Source organism: Serinus canaria, chromosome 9 (genome assembly GCF_022539315.1).
Source record: "Serinus canaria isolate serCan28SL12 chromosome 9, serCan2020, whole genome shotgun sequence".
NCBI classification, from domain to species: domain Eukaryota; kingdom Metazoa; phylum Chordata; class Aves; order Passeriformes; family Fringillidae; genus Serinus; species Serinus canaria.
Genome location: NC_066323.1, coordinates 19,687,111 through 19,703,552, shown reverse-complemented (window position 1 = coordinate 19,703,552; position 16,442 = coordinate 19,687,111). Strand labels below are relative to the sequence as shown.

General features: G+C 49.2%; 1 long non-coding RNA gene across 1 annotated transcript; it reads right to left on the bottom strand.

Annotated features, from left to right (window-relative positions):
• Positions 1 to 4,932: 4,932 nt before the first annotated feature.
• LOC108961887 (uncharacterized) lies at positions 4,933 to 15,812 on the bottom strand. Its single transcript, XR_001990303.3, has 3 exons — positions 15,687 to 15,812; positions 8,392 to 8,508; positions 4,933 to 5,845 (listed from the first exon to the last, which is right to left on the bottom strand). It is a non-coding gene; the product is annotated as an uncharacterized LOC108961887 (long non-coding RNA).
• Positions 15,813 to 16,442: the final 630 nt, after the last annotated feature.

Below are 16,442 nucleotides of genomic sequence, written 5' to 3'. Positions count from 1 at the left end.
GGAGCCAATCCATCCCTGCCACAGGAATGACAATGCCACTGCCCCACGTGTGCCTTGGATCAGTGTCCCAGGTCTGGCTTCCCGTGAAGCCTGGCTGAAGCCTTCCATCAGAGCCAGGGCCAGCCAGGCAGGGAAGGGATGCCCACATCCCCTGCTTTGAAGGGATAAATAGCTGCTGCTTGCAGCTCATTTCCCTTCCTTCACCCTGGGCTTCTTTGTCCCTACATCCCATTGTTCACAGAATGCCAGGATGGTTTGGGTTGGAAGGGACCTTAAAGCTCATCCAGTCCCACCCCTGCCATGGGCAGGGACATCTTCCACTGTCCCAGGTGGCTCCAAGCCCTGTCCAGCCTGGTCTTGGACACTTCCAGGGGGAAGTGGGGCAGCCTCAGCTTCCCTGGGCATTCACAGACAACGTTGGGCTCATCTCTGCAGCCACCAATGACTGCAGGGATTCCTGTCCATACCCCAAGTGAGACAACTTTCCTTCAGCCCAGAACAGCACACAGAGTTGAGACTGGCTTGTGCCTTTCCCAGTTCCTTGGGCTTCTTCACTTCCAGAGCAAGCTGAGGAAGATCCACAGCAATCCAAGGGAGCAAGAGATGCTCTGTGCAAAGCACTTTTGTCACTTGAAGGCAGTGGAGGTGGCAGGGAGCCACCAGGACTTCCTGCAGGTGTGGGGGCTTCAGGAAATGTGAAAATTTGGAGGAATCAGGCTGGAAAGATGACTCCATTTTAAAGACAGTAAATTGGAAAGAGCTCAGAGAAAGCCCCAATGAAGATGAAAGGACATCAGGTATTGATTTATGTAGGAAGATCAAAAGAGCTATATTTGTATATAGTAGTTTAGCTAAGTGATGACTAAGTGTTTAACGGGAAGGGTTTGAAGGACACAAACCCAGAGGCTTTGTGCAGTGCAGGAGCTGAGCAGGAGCAGCAGGGTGGGAGAAAAGGAAGGGAAAAGAGGCAGATCCCAGCTGCCTGCAGATGGTTTTTGGCAGGGGGATGTGAGCAGCCCTGCTGACACCCAGCCCCAAACCAGTGTCCCAAAGCTTTCCAAAGCCCATCCTGCACTTTGCTCTCTGCAAGCCCACCTCCAATCAGCTCATGCCATGCCAACAGCATCCAGGGGCACAGGAAGGTCCTCCAGGGGCCCAGGGTGGCCTCAGAGCCCACACAGAGGCTGACACCAAGGTGACTGAACCTCGGAGTGCTGGGAGCCCTGTGATTGCCCTAACTCACACAACACCCCAGGACAGAAACAGAAATAACCCTACATCTCAAATCCACTTCTGAGGACCCCACTGTCCTTCTCCATCCACTCCAAGGCCTAAGGAATTCATCCCCAGTCTTTGAACTTACCTAAATTCGATGAAGACATCACTGCTTTCCTGGAAACAGTGTTTGAAAATATTAACCTGAGTGTGGCACAGGACCCACTCCATCTGCAGGCTGTGGTGACATCCCTGATTGCAGTGGATCTGCTCCATTCCGCTCAACCTCTGCTGGCTTACTCAGGATTTGCAGAGGAGGGATGGGACCACAGCCAGAATAGCAAAAACCTCTTCTGTTCCTCGAGGTGATTCAGGCCCAGGTGGGGAAAATCCAGTTAAAGTGACTGCAATGAGTGCCTTACCCTCAGCCTGCCTCCTGGGGCTGGATTGGCACATGTCTGTCCCCCTTGTGCTTCCAAGAGCAGAGGCAGGAGCATTTCAGAGGCTGGCACCTTGGAAATCCTCCAGGGAGAAGAATCCTGAGTGCACAGGTTAGGAAATAAACATATAGTAACTGTCCTGGGCTGTGCAGGGAAGGATCTGGGGCCACAGGCTTCATTAAACAGCTGAATTTTTAAGTTACCTCATAGCCCTGAATGTGCTTACTCTGCTGAAGGCTGAGCTGCCCACCTGGGCAATTCCAATCCAGCATTCTCCACAGAGAAGAGATGGAGAAGGGAAAGGGGAAGACAAGCAGGACAGAGAGAATCTGATAAGAGAGCCTGATTGAATCACTCTGTCATTGCCTGGGACACCCTGAAATCTTTATGGCCTCACTTCATAGCCTGAAAATACCCAGAAAAAAGCTTTTGCTCCAGAATCTGGAGGGACATCCAGGCAGTTTAAATCAATTCCAGTGCTCTGCTCTCTGTCCACATCATTCAGCATTTTATCCACCATTTGCTGGAGTGATTCCTTCCTCTGGGAATGTTTATAGACAGCAGAAGGGGAGGTCACAAGTAAGTAACCATGAGAACAGGACAGGTCACAGTGTGGGTTAAATGAGCCCACCTACAAGGGGCAGGATTCACGGCCCCTTACAGACCCACTAAATACATTTTTCTCACCTTTTCCTATCAAGTGTCAACAAGATCTACCCCCGAGGAGGGCCCCTTGATCCCTGTGGCCAAGCAGGGATTGAGGAGGATAAACATCCCCACGTGGCTGGAGAGGGTGACAGCACACACGGGGTGGTTTTGTTTTGCTCAGCCAGGCACAGTCACTTGGCCACACGGCCAAGAGCTCACCCCCTCTTCACTGCCGAGGTGCATCACCCTGCAAAAATGTAGTCTGATGCAAGATAACACCTCTGGAAACCAGGAATGCAAATGACAGCTACTTCCAATGTGAGAGATTACCTCAGAAAGCACCAACTGCAGCAGGACTAAAGATGCTGTCCCTGGAGTAAGTGAATATTCATCCAAGCAGGGACAGGAACCAGGCTTTCACTGGACATTTGCATTTTCTTCTTCTCTTACCCTCCATTTCCCCCTATTTCACCCACATTTGCATGACTTTGTATGAAAACAAAAACCCCCTCCAGCATTTTAGAGGCTGTGAGAGCCCTTGTGCAGAGCATAGCACAGCTCTGGGCTTTTAGAGCTCTTCCAGGAGATGTGGGGTGTCCCCACAGGGAGGGGAGGCCTTGGAGAGCATTTGAAAGGATTCCACACACACAGCTGAGAGCTGGAAAAGGTCTGAACTCGGCTCAGCTTCCTCAGTTTGCCAAAGTGTTGCTTAAAAATAATCCCAAAATGTCTAGGCATCAACATGGAAATATCCTGGCTTGCAGGGGACTTCCCAGGATTTTGACAAGAAGATGATGAGATTCAATGCCTGGAAGCTCAGGTCAGATAAATCCCAAAATACAGTGCAGTTTCCCAGCAGGGAGGGACACTGGAGGCTGTGGATCCTCCTCCCTGGACACTGCTGGAGCAGATAACTCCTTTACAGGCAGGCTTTCATCCAGCTCCAGGGAGACAGGAGCACAGGGAGTGGGGCTGGATGGCTCAGGGCATCCCTTGTGCCCCTGCTCCCTTCCGTGTCCCCTCAGCCATGACAAGAACAGGAAATTCTGGGTAATCTGCTGCTCAGCCTTGCACTCCCCAAGAAGCTGCAGTCCAGCCTCACTCCCCAAGACCTCAGGAAGGAATGTATTGATTTATTTTCCTCCCCCAGGCTCGTCTGGCCCAGCAGATGTTGCTTGCTTGTTCTTTTTGTTATCTCCTCGCCTTCCTCTGAATGGTCAGAGAAGGAATGGCAGTTTGGCTGGAGCTGCCACAGCCAGGGTTGGTGGGGGTCCCCTTGCTCTGTGCCCTTTGGGATCAGTTGGTGCCACCTCACCCAGTCACACAGGGTTTCTGTGACATTTAGTGACCATGGTGGGTACCAGAGGCAGAGTTCATAACCTGCACAGCACATCCTTTAGTCTGTCAAGTGATCCCACTACTCAGGACCTTCCAAGCCTTCCCAAATAAACATATGTAAGAGCTGAAATTCAATCTCTCTCCTGCCCTGTCCCCTGGAAAACTCTTTGATGACTAAGCCCATTAGGGGAGGAGCAAATCTCCTGGAAATGTCACAGCTGATCTCTGCTGACCTTATCAAAGTGCAGGATCAATACATTGACCTGTTTGGAGCAGCAAACCTTAAGCAAAAGCCAAAGAGAAGCAATTAAAGCAGAATTTCAAGAATGGGAGGGGGGGAGATGGAAAAACCCCCTATTCTTGCTCTGGAGGGTGAAAAACAAATGAGCCAAAAGGAGCCGTGATGCTGAGAATTATCATCTACATAATTAGTATTTGATAAAGCAGGAAATAAAACATAACACCCATTCATCATGCTGACAGCTGCAGGACCATGGTGCCAGGCTCATCACTGTGCCTTCAGCAGAGCAGGTTCACATCCTCACCTCCAGCTCAGGGTGCCCAGCGTGCCCTGGCACATCCCAGGCACTGGTTTGGAACTCACCAGGCATGACCCAGGCTCTGGACTGCCTGGTGTGAAGGGTGGAGAACCATCAGTCTTGGGGACAGCTAAGGAGCTTCCAGTGAGTCTGGGACCTCAGGCACACAGGGACTTTCAGGCAGCCTGGAGAGATAAACTGACCTTCCTGACACCTGGAACTCCACCAGCTCCCCCCTCATGGCTGCAGCAGTCCCTGCCCTGGTTTTGAACAGGGAAAAAAAAAAAAAAAATCACCATTTTGAACACCTCATCCCATCCTGGGAGGTGGCAAAGCCATTCCAAACAGCCTGGAGCCAGCCTCCTTGCAGGACAAGTATGGACAGGGGGAAGGAATGGGCCTGGCTACCCAGGGAGATGGAGCCAAAGGATTTCTGGTCAAACACAACCAATCTCAGCTCCTGTAGACCAAAAAGCAGCCCCTCCCCTCTGATTTTCCATAAGATGCAAGAGTATTTTCTGATGAACTCATTATTAACCTTCCCATGAAAAGGGCAATCCACAGTGAAGGGACTCCAGAGTGCAGAGGGGATCTGTGGCTCCCACAGAGGACAGTCTAAAGGAGCAGGTGACAGAAAGAGCACTAAACAAAATCAAAGAGATGGAGATTAAAAGGTAAATCACTGGTAGGACATCTAGAGCAGCTCTCTCTACAGGGCTTTCCCCAAAGGAGAGATATTTTCCTTTCTCTTTATAGCAGTTTTTAAGATCTACCTTTCCTCACAAGGGCGAGCACGAGGCATTTGAAGGCAACTCGGGGACACAACAGGCAGAATCCAACTTTGCCTTGGCTGACACAAAGGGCCAAGTCCCTGCTGGCAGCACCTCACACCCATCCTGCTGTGCAGGGCTGTGCCCAGCTCCAGACTGCCCACTCGGGGTAGATCCCTGTCCATCTGCTCAGGCACAGCATTTCACTGGATAAACACTAAAAAATCCCCTTGAGTGCTGCAAGTGCCCCAATTTGCACGTGAATCCTCTCACCATTAACCACAGGCTGCTGTGAGGAACAGGAAGGGCTCTGCTCCCAGCCCTTCCTCCTTCCCTTCCTTTTTATTTGCCATCCCTTCCAATTTCATCACCTTCTTCTGCTGCCTGGCTCCTCATAATCTCACCTCATTAACCCACGACAAGGCAGGATCTCAGCTCCCCAGCTGACCACCTTTTCCCAGCACAGACAGAGCCCTGTGAACAATGTCTTTGGGATGTGTTTCCAAAAAGGAAAAAAAAAGCAATCAAAGCAAGTCTCTGCTGTCCTGGGGAATTCTCTGTGCACTCAGAGCCTCATCAAACCAGGGGAAAGAAAGCAACAGCAAATTTAACAGTGCCATCCCTAGCAACCACAGATGGCTGTAGTTCCTAAATAAGCATTACATTAGTGCAAAGGAGAGGGGGGAAAAAAATTAAAGGAAGAAAGGAAAATATAACAGCTGTATCTTAAGCCTGGAGGCTGATTCTAAATCTACATTTGTAGATGCTTTCAGCACTGGCAATAAAAGTCAAGTTGCTTCCATGTTAAAGGGGCACTGCTGAGTGTTTTATGCAGCATCCTCGACCTGCTGATCATTTGGTGGGAACATCCTCCAGCTGTCCAGCAGGATGGGACCTGGGAAAACAGAAGGAGATGTGTCCACAGAGGAAAGAAGTGGGGGAAAGCATTAATATTTAATGGAGTGTTTTACACTCCTTTGAATGGAGTGTTCTGCTACAAAAAACACCAACAAAAACCAAACAAATACAAAAATCAATAGTGCACAATGGCCCTCAGTGCACTGACAGAAACATCATTCGCCCTCTCGTCACTGCTGTCATGTTAAAACCACAGCTCCAACAATTTCCCCAGCCTGGAATTCTGCTGGGTGGGCAAAACAGAGGAAAAAGAACTGGGGGCCTTGGCCTTGAAATCTTGACCCCTCCAAAGCAGAGGAAATCTGGAAGAGGGAGCTCAGTTGGGTTTCATGGAATGAATCAGGGAATTACAGAATGAATCACAGGATCCCAAAAGTGTTTGGGTTGGGAGGAACCTTAAAGCCCATCTCATTCCACCCCCTGCCATGGACAGGGACACCTTCCACCTTCCACAGGCTGCTCCAAGCCCTGTCCAACCTGGCCTTGGACACTTCCAGAGGTCCAGGAGCAGCCACAGCTTCTCTGGGCACCCTGTGCCAGGACCTCACCACCCTACCAGGGAAGGATTTCTTCTGTATACCTAAGATAAATCTCCCCTCTTTCTGTTTGAAGCCATTCCTCCTTGTCCTGTCCCTCCATTCCTTGTCCCTCTCCAGCTCTCCTGGAGCCCCTTTAGGCACTGGAAGGGGCTCTGAGGTCTCCCTGGATCCTTCTCTTCTCCAGGTGAACACCCCCAGCTCTCCCAGCCTGGCTCCAGAGCAGAGAACCTCCAGCCTTGAGCATCTCTGTGACCTCCCATGGACTCACTCCAGCAACTCCCACATCCTTCTGGTGCTTTGGATACCAGGGTTGGGGCAGCTCTGAAGGTGGGGTCTCACCTGAGCAGGGCAGAGGGGCACAATCCCAATCCCTTTCCTGCTGCCCACGCTGGGATCAGCCCAGGGCACGAGGGGCTCTGGTCCCAGTGAGCACAGCTGGGTCACACTGAGCTCCTCATCCCCCACACCCACAAGTCCTTCTGCCCAGAGCTCTTCAGGGAAGCTCTGCTCCCAGCTGAGGGCATGCTGGAGATTCTTCCCCATGATCTGGGAAGGAAACCGTGAGTTTGCTGCCAGCAAAGAGCACAACTGGCACAAATATTGGAGGAGGATGTCATGGTGAAGTAACTGGACCTCCAACACTGTCCTGAGTCACCTCCACTCATGGCTGAGCCCAACCTGCAGCCAGCTCAGCCCAGCACCCAGAGGAGCATTCTCCTGAGGCAGAATCTCTCCGTGGAGGGGCAGGAATGCCAAGGATCAGCCATGGGAGCTCCCCAGAGATGCACCTTCATAAACAGAGACAACCCAAACCAGTCCCGATCCCCGAGCTCAAGTGACACACATGTGTGTGTGCTGTCAGGGATGAAGTTCCTTGGAATCTCACACATCCCTTTTCCTCTCCTTTGGCTCTATAAAGGTTTCATTTCTCTTGTGTTTCCATCAGTCTATGACAAAATGCAAAATTACCTCCACCGTGTCCGAGCTGTGGAACCTTCTGCCTCCTCTTGAACCGTTCAGCGCTTTTACCACATTCATTTATTTTTATTACACTTCATTAGAACAATGATGTCCTCTGAGGTACTTGGGTTCTTCAGCAACCCATGACTACTCCCTCCCTCACAAACATTGCAGATTATTCCTGTTTTGCTGTCATATTCCCTCTCCATCCCTGAATTAGCTACGCCAATTAATTACCAGCCCCTGGGACTGCTCTTAGAGCACAAGCCCTGAGGCTGAGGAGTGAAAGGGATGTTATTACACAAGTGAGCAAGGTTTGGCTGCTCTTACCTGAGCTCCCTGGGGATTTTCCATCAGAACGTTGATTTTCTGCAAAAGGAACAACTCACCTGGGCATGTCACTGCCAACACGTTCTTGTTTCTAAACAAAAAATTACCCGAGTGTTTTGACAACATCAAAACATCATGTTTCATTATTTTGAGGGCATGGAACACTTTGATATTAATTCTAAAGCATCTTTTCACTTAGAAGTTTCTCTTATAATCCAATTGCTTTAAATGCCAAAATCAACTCAAAATATGTAAACAATTTTTAATGGTTTCACAGGGACATGTCAGGACAAAAAAATACATTTAAATTAAACTCCATAATTTTTCCCTGAAATGGGAAATGCACTTCTTGCTCAGGTCTAGACATCAGAACAACATCTTGGTGGACTCTGATGTAACTGAGAGAACCCACCCAGGAGAGATGGACAGTGGGGCTAACAGGGAGTACAGATGGGCATGGAAAAATCCAGGCTGAGCCAGGAGAGGGAAGAGGCAGAAGGATGAGCTGGGAACAATGCTGCAGGCCAGGGAATCGTGAATTTGTGATGCCAGGTGGAGTATTTGCACCTGGGCCAGCTTTCAGGGAGTTTGGGATGGGAATGGAGAAGCTGCCAAAGGAGGCCATTTCAGAGCACACATTTCAAGGACAATCCACAGAATCCTTTTAAATCCCATCAATTAGTGAAAAACTCACCCTGGAATTTCCTTCCCTCTAAAGCAGACTCCTGCTGTGCCAGTGCAGAGCTGCATCCTGGTGGCATCAAGGGGAGATCTGGAAACATCATCTCCATCCTTCCAAGCTGCTCTGAGCCTGCATCGCCAGAGAAAGGCAGACCAGTGCTGAGTGCCTGGCTGGGAGAAAAGCTGGAGCCATGCTCTGAAGAACATTAATTGCTTATTAATTACCCCATTCATCACGGTGACACCCTTGTCTGCATTCCCAGTGGCACCCTTGCCATTGCTGGGGCTGTCACACTGCTTTAGGTAAACTGAGACACTTCTGCTGCCTCACCTCATACCCTCCTGGATCTCAGAGGGTGAAAAATAAACCCAAAAACCCCACACCTTCATGAGAATCCAAATGACAACATGGCAGGTTGGAAAGCTGCCCCTCAATGGCAGCAGGGGAATGCAGATGAGAGGGGACTTCCAGGACAAGGGTGCTCCTAAGCCCTCAAAGTTTGGGGTTTGTGGTACAATTTGCCAAATATCATTTTACAGAGCCCATCCAGGGCTTTGCTGCAGCTTCCCACAGGCAACTGCAAGTTCCCATTAAATCACAGAGAGCTGTAAACCAATCACCAGGGAAAATTTCTGTTCCATCACCGGTGCTTTTTCTTTATTTCATTATTTATAGCACTCTCTGATTTCCAGCAACTTTTTTATTATAAAAAAAAATTATTTTCTTTGTCTGAAAATTGATATAAAAAGAAATCCATCTCTCAGCCGTCATTTCTCTTAATGATGTTTACATCAGCAGATGGGGAAAAAATCACTTTTTAAACAGAATTTATTACCCGCTGACCCAAAGCTTTCCCATACATCACTGTGCTTTCACAAAGTTAGTTTCCACAGCAACATGATGTAACTCTCCAGCGTGTCTGGGAGCTGCTGATGTTAACTCTTCCACTCCTATCCATATTTCTTTGTGAAGGGATACCTTGGCCACAGGGACACCTCAAAACTGGATGACAGAGTCAACCTCCTGAGTTGTAAGGGACCTACAAATATTATCCAGCCCTCAACTCCTGGCCCTGCAGTGACACCCCAACAATCCCATCCTGTCCCTGAGAGCCTTGTCCAAACTCTCCTGGAGCTCTGGCTCAGGAATGACTGGCTCTGGGAAATCTCAGGAATGCTCTGCAGACAGGGGCATCTTTAAGTTGTTTAATGAGACATCAAGTAACAGCTTCAAGCAAGGGGGAAAGGCTGCAGGTGTCTCAGGAAAAGGGACCAGCTGGGCAGGGGTAGCACAGAGGGAAGGAGATGGATGTGTGGAGATGCTTGTCACAAAATCCTGGAAAGGCTTGGGTTGGAAAGGTCCTTAAAGATCATCCAGTTCCCAAAGGCAGGAACACCTTCCACTAGACCAGGTTGCTCCAAGCTGGCCTTTTCACCAGTGCAGCTGAAAGCAAGTTTATCACCAGTCACAGCAGGACCACCCAGACCCTGTGAGAGCTCTTCCTCCAGACCCACCTTCTGGCCACCAAGGCCAGATGCCAAGAGAATCTGGGAGCAAAATATAACAGAGGGTTCTTCAGCAAAAAGCTTAGTGAAGATGGGCAGACATGTGAAATAGTGATGAATTCCTCTGGGGTGAGCACTTTGGTGCAGAAACACCCAGAGAGCAGAGCCCCCCTGGCTCTGAGGGACCACGTGTGCATGGACAGCACACAGAGAATGAGCACAAGAGCAATCAGCCCCAACATCCTGAGGAGGGGAAGGGCTCAGCACAGCACCAGGAAACTCTCCAAGGATCTGGCTCCAGGCTTTGGCCCCGCAGCTCCGGGCCCAGGTGGATTTAGGAGCAGGTCTGGCCTCTCAGCAATCAAGGTTCAGCTCCAATAGAGACAGTTGCTGCTATCACTGCATCCATTGATTGCCAGGATGTTGATAAACAATTGATTTTTTTCTGCAAAAGTCACCTGGAAGGAGCTTTATGCCTCTCTCTGCCGGGAGTGAGCGATAGCAGGAGCCTAACAAACACAGAGAACACAAACTGTCTCCTGCTAGGGCAGATAATTCCTCCTAGCAAACAGCTGAGTAATAGAAAGAAGTTGCTTCTGCTGGGATTTGGGAGTCTACCATGGTGGGAGATGGGAAAAGCATTTACTCAGTGCTTTGGCTCGGATATCAGTGTGTCACTTTGGCACCTTATCAAAGGAATCCAATATCTCCAGCCCCTTGGCTTGAGCCAGTTACAGAGCAGTAAGTGATCCACTGAGGAGAGATGGCAATCAGCTCTCAGCACAGGCCTGCCAGAGATCAGAGGCCAAAGAGAAAAAGGCTGAGGGACCGTGGGAGGCATGTCACAACCCCCAGAGACAAATTGTATTGAGGGGAAAGCAGCCCCAGGAGAGCCTTGTTAGGAGAATATCACACAGAGAGCTCTGGAGTCAAAAAACAACCAGGCATTTCAAGGGGACAAGAGAAATGCAAGTTCCCTGGCCTGTGGTTCCCTGAGAATTGGTGCCATATATCAGACTAGAAACCAGAAATCTGGGAGCAAAACATAATCCAGGCATTGGGGTCCTTCAGGAAAAGAGGACCATGAAATTTACTTACACCTAACTTGGGAGAACTTTAAGTAGCATTCAGAAGATACAGCAAAGCAAAAGGGCACTCTGGAACCAGGCCCTGGCAGCTCTGATCTCCCCAGACATCCCTGGATGATGCAGAGCTCTGCTGTGAGAGTCCTCTGAGGAATTCCAAGAGCACTGTGGATCTGTATTTTTCTCTGGACATCAACCCTGTGTGCTGTGCAACAGCTCACTGACAGCACTGCCAGGGTCTACAGAGGCAGAACTTCCTCCTAAACTTCCTTCTGCTCTGCCTTCAGCACTTCTAAAAACCACACAATGTTCAGAAAACATCTCCAGCACACACAGCATGAAAGATGCTTCAGTATCTGTTCCCCACAGCCTGGAAGGATGGAGGGAATCCCTGTGCTAAACCACTTCTCACCTTTCCCAAAGCACAGAGCTTCCTCAGTAGCACCAAAAAAAGGGCAGTCCTTGTCCTGGTCTGGCCTGAATAAAAGGATTTGTGGAATTTAAAGGTGTTTTCTGAAATGAGTCTCCACCCATAGCTGTACTTTGGCTGGTGTGTCAGCTGTGTGCTCCTGACCACAATAATTCATCAGCAAACATCAACAGCTTTGGGAAAGCTGACTCAGGAGACAGAGACCTTATTTAGCCAAAAACACTTGCTCTGATTGATTTTTTTCCTAAAAACAATTTAAGCTTCCTTTTCTGCATTCTGTGTGGCAGCTCTTGCACAAGTTAAAGCCTCCAGCAAAGCCACTCTGTGCTAAGAGCATCAGTTCTGCCAAAAAATGATCTGAGCCCCAATCGCAGTGACATGAGCATACATTGATGGGGTTACCATCATTATCAGAGATCAGACACAGGATTAGGATCATTATCAAATCAGCCTACCCATGCCATTTCCTCCACTTATCTTAAAGTCCTCGAGTCTACCAGACGATGTTGACCTTTATATCAAAAAATGTCGAGCAGCCTATTTATTGGAAAGCTCCAAATTAGATGACCAAGAAGGAGAAAGCTTTTCCAGCAGCAGCTCCCACCCCCATCAGCAGGAGCTCCAAAATGCAGGGAAGTGGCTGCAGGCTTGTCAGAATAGTCTGTTTGATTGAAGGAGATGTGCTGATCCATCAGGCAGCCAGTCAGTGGGTGTTCTCCATTTCCTGCCCAGGACTGGGAGATCCATCCATCCATCCCCAGAGTCAGCTGTGCTGGGTGGGAGCAGTGTGTGCTGTGGGGCTTTAAAACCCTGCCCCGTGGAATGAGGGGAGTTTGGGATTGAGCTGGCAATGGGGAGCCTCAGCAAAACCACACCCTGTGGAGGACCAGGGCATGGGGCTTGGAAATGGGCCACAGCCCTTCTCCTGCTCAGGGATCCTGTAAGAGAAACTACGATGGGTGCAGGACTCTGGAGGGGAATGCAGATGTCTCCTCCACATCAAGGACAATCCTTTCCCAAAGGATTTTCCCATATCCAATCCTTTCCCATATCCATTGTGTGGGTCAGGCTAAAGCTCAGCTCCAGGTCCAACAGTAACATGAAACAGTGAAAATTACTCTGTTGGGAAGAGAAAACCATACACATCCCATGACTGTGACTGGAGCCCTGGGGGGTGAGCAGCAGGAATAACCCCACACATGCTCCCAAGGCTTTGGGATGCCAGTACCCAGCCACCACAGCATCCAGGCAGGATTTTCCCACAATCACCTGCCCATCCTCAGACTCAACATCCCACTTCCAGCAATCCTGAGGTCTTACACCTTACCCACACTGCCACAGAGCTGGGGCCACTCGAGACCTTGCCACCCACCCTCTGCAGCCTAGGCTGCTCCTGCTCCTTCCCAGCCTTTCCACCTGACATTTCTGCTGGAGGGATCAGCCATTGAACTCGGCCCCAGAGTCCCCCCCTGCTCGTGCAGAAGTCCCCCTGGGGTCCAGAGGAACATAAACCAAACCCAGCTGCTCTCTGCTGTCACAGCCTAAGTGCATTAATGTCTTTTTATCTCCGTGGGGGCACCGCGGCCGCCCCCTATTTCCACGCAATTGGTGTTAATAAAATCTCTCTCTGCAGAAGTGACAAGGGAGGGATCCTCTTCACATGGAAGATTTTATCTGCATTGAAATTGAAGTGCAAGCCTTGTGTTCCATAAACCCCTCTGTTGATAGCTCTCAGCTGCGACCCTCCTCCGAGACCGGCTTTGGGCTGATTATTCCCAAAGAAAACATCTCTATAAGGCAGCCCTCAGCTCTGGCTTGCAATCAACAAGTCAGCTCTGAAACACTTCTTCCAGCCAGCTTAGGTAATTTTCACTGCAGAATTAAAAGGAAAAATTGTCCAGAGACAAAACATTGCACAGAGCACATGGGAAATAAGATCCGGAATAGATATGGAGTCGTGGCCAAAAACTGGTTAGTTTGGATTGAGGTGGGAGCCCTTGGAGCTGTGAGGCAGCAGCTGAAGGGAGACCTGAGGAAATTAGAGCAGCTGTTACAGCCTCCTTTCCTCATCAGCACACGTGGGCCAGGGAGGACAGGAGCTCTGAGCTGTAGCTGAACCCAGGTGTCCAAGCTCCATGGGAAGTCCTAAAACAATAGGTGGGAAAGAAGAGAAGAACCAGCTGAGCAAGGAGCACACCTGAGTGGAAAGGCAGCAAGGCTCTGTGCCTGCCTCCAGAAGCAGGAGGTGGGAGGAGCAATCCAGTCTTAAAGATCCTGAGGTGTGTAGAAAACCCACAGCAGCATGGAAGGCAGGAAAAGGGAGGCTGAGGAGAGGTAGCAGCATCCTCCCAGGATGCCATGGAAATCAGTCTGAATTTCCTGCCATCCCAACAGATATGGATCAAACAAGTGCATGTGAGTCTGTAGGGGTGCTGGGGGTAATGCTGTACCCTACATGCCTCCTTAGTTAAGCCTGGATGGCCAAGTGAGGCCCTTAAGTCACTTGGAAATTCTCCTGGAGGTATTTCACCAGAGCCCTGAGGGTCTAAAGACCAAGAAAATAAACGTTCACACTGGCTTCTCCCACCTCCCAACATCTTCATTTTCCTATCTACAGAAGAACTTCACCATGCTCAGATTTTCCTCTGTGCTCTTGAAATCCCAGATCCATCTGGTGTGTCTTTGGTTTCACATGGCCTCTCCCCCATAAATCACTCATTCAGTTCTAGATTGATATTAACCATTTTGCCAGCAGCTCCTTATCTGCACAAACTGCTCCTGAGTCCACACCAAATGGAGAGAAATTATGAATGTGCTTCATCAGTCAAGGCAGGGAAAGTGATAGCAGTGAGGAGAGACAGTAAATAAGGAAAGCATCCACCAAGTATTTCCAAAGTAAATCAAGTTACAGTAACAATTAGAGGAAATAGAGATTTTGTCTGCAATTATAGTCCTCTTGCTTCTCCTAGCCACACAGACAGTTATGCAGCATCAAAATGAAGAACTGACTTGAACTTTTAAAGTTTCAGATTGTTTTTTCCCAGTTGGGAGAACAGTTTGAATCTCTCTCTCTCTCTCCCCTCCTCCATTCAAGCAGCGCTACTGAACTCAGCTGTAACTTGAATGTTCAATTCAAAATCAGGGCAGAGTTGAGGGTACTAATGAAATCCAGCCAAGATCCCCCCACCCACAGGTTCAGCAAAGCTTTTTGCAGGAGATTTTGGCCAGAGAGCAAATGAATGCAGCCCTAATACCCCTTGTGCTCAGCAAAGCACAACTGAAGAATTCATTAACCATTTTTCTGGCATTATTTTTATAAGTCCAGGTTGTAGCAGGTGAGCCCAACTCTGCCCAGTCTGTGTTTTTGAGCAATGAAAATAATGATTTCTTGATATTGAAAAAGGATAAAACCTTAACTGGCCCCATCTAATTGGCCATGGAAAGCAAATGATTATAGACTGGGATCTAGAAGGCGGCGATTCATGGAAGTTTTACAATTAATCTAATTAATAATCTTCAATTCATGTGTTGCTGCCTCTGAAGAGGTAAAAAGGAGAGGTGTGACTGCTGTGGATGGAGACACAGCCCAGCAGCTCCGCCAGCCACAGGGTGACAGCTCGACCTTGCGAGTGTCACCGCTCCCCGGGAATTCTGACTCCACATCCAACCCCTGCTGTGAGCACGGGGGAAGGAACAGCCCCCACCTCGGAGATAAGAAGTGCCAAGTTTCTGAGAGTGCTGATGTGCTGGGACACCAGGTGGGGACAGCAGCCAGGACAGAAGGACAGGTGTCCCTGCGAGGCGCCGGAGCGGAGCAGCCCAGCGGGGTCTTGCCTTCAGCCAGGACAGTGCCCTTGGAATGCTCTCCTGCCTGCCAAGCTCTTGTCTCCCTCGAGCTGCCTGCAGCCCTTTCCTTCCTGGCCAAAGTCAAACCCTGGGCAGAGATACACAAAGTGCAGGAAACACGGGGTTTTGCCCTCGGAGTGGACTTTGTGCAGGGCTCATTGGACCTCTCCATCCCTGGGAATGGATTTTTCCACGTTGCAGATCTGGGATGGAGACTCCTCACCTATTCCAGCTTGCAGGAAGGGTCTGACTCCCCACAAGACCCCAGTCCTCACTCTCAGGGCAGGATTGGAAGGAGCAGGAATAAACTGAGTTTCCTTCACTGCAGCCAGAACAAAAGCAATGACCTGCACAAGGTGGGACTGCCTCAAGAGTCTCCCAAACCCTGGGACCTCCCTTCCCCAGCACCACAGCCTGGGCTCCCACCCTCCTCTTTCCTACCTGGCTGCATCCTCCAGTCTCCTGTGCCTTGATGGAAGTCCCAGTGGGATAACACAGGCTCTCACATCAGTGCCTCATTATCCTAATCATTCTAATCACCTCATTAGGCACCTCATGGCTACTCCAGCATCAGCTTGCTTGAAGTTTCCTTTCCCACCATCAGTCTCATCTTGGGAGCAGGAGAGGGACAATTCTTCTGGATATGCAGAGAGCCTTGAGAAGGCAGAAAGAGAAGTGGCTAAAAGTCAGAGATGCTGCAGTAAATAATGCAGGATTGGACACACATGGCAGTGCCAGCCTCTTCCTTATCACAGCTTTCCTTTCTAATAAATGTGCCCAGTTAATACTAAACTTGAAATAGAATTGCTGTCCTGCAGGAGTGGGGCAGAGCTTTTACATCTTTCCCTCTCAAAAGTCAGACAAAATGTCAGCAATTCCTACAATTTCTAAAACACAGTAAAAAAAACCCCAAAGAAACAAAACAAAAAACAAGAAAAGGGAATAAATTTGATCTAAAAATTATGATGCTCCAATCCAAACCAGGGCAACTGAAAGTCCCACACAGCAACTGGGGCTTCTAATTTAAAGAGAATATTTTAAACAGCCCAGGTTTGCTGCCTTTTTTTTTTTTTTTAATCAAATGAGAAAATTAATTTTTAAAAATCCTCCCTGGAAAAAAAGCAGTTTTTCAGTGGAAAGCAGCTGAAATGAAAAATTCTTTTGCAGGTCCTCTCTGATGAGGAAAAGGCACTTTTT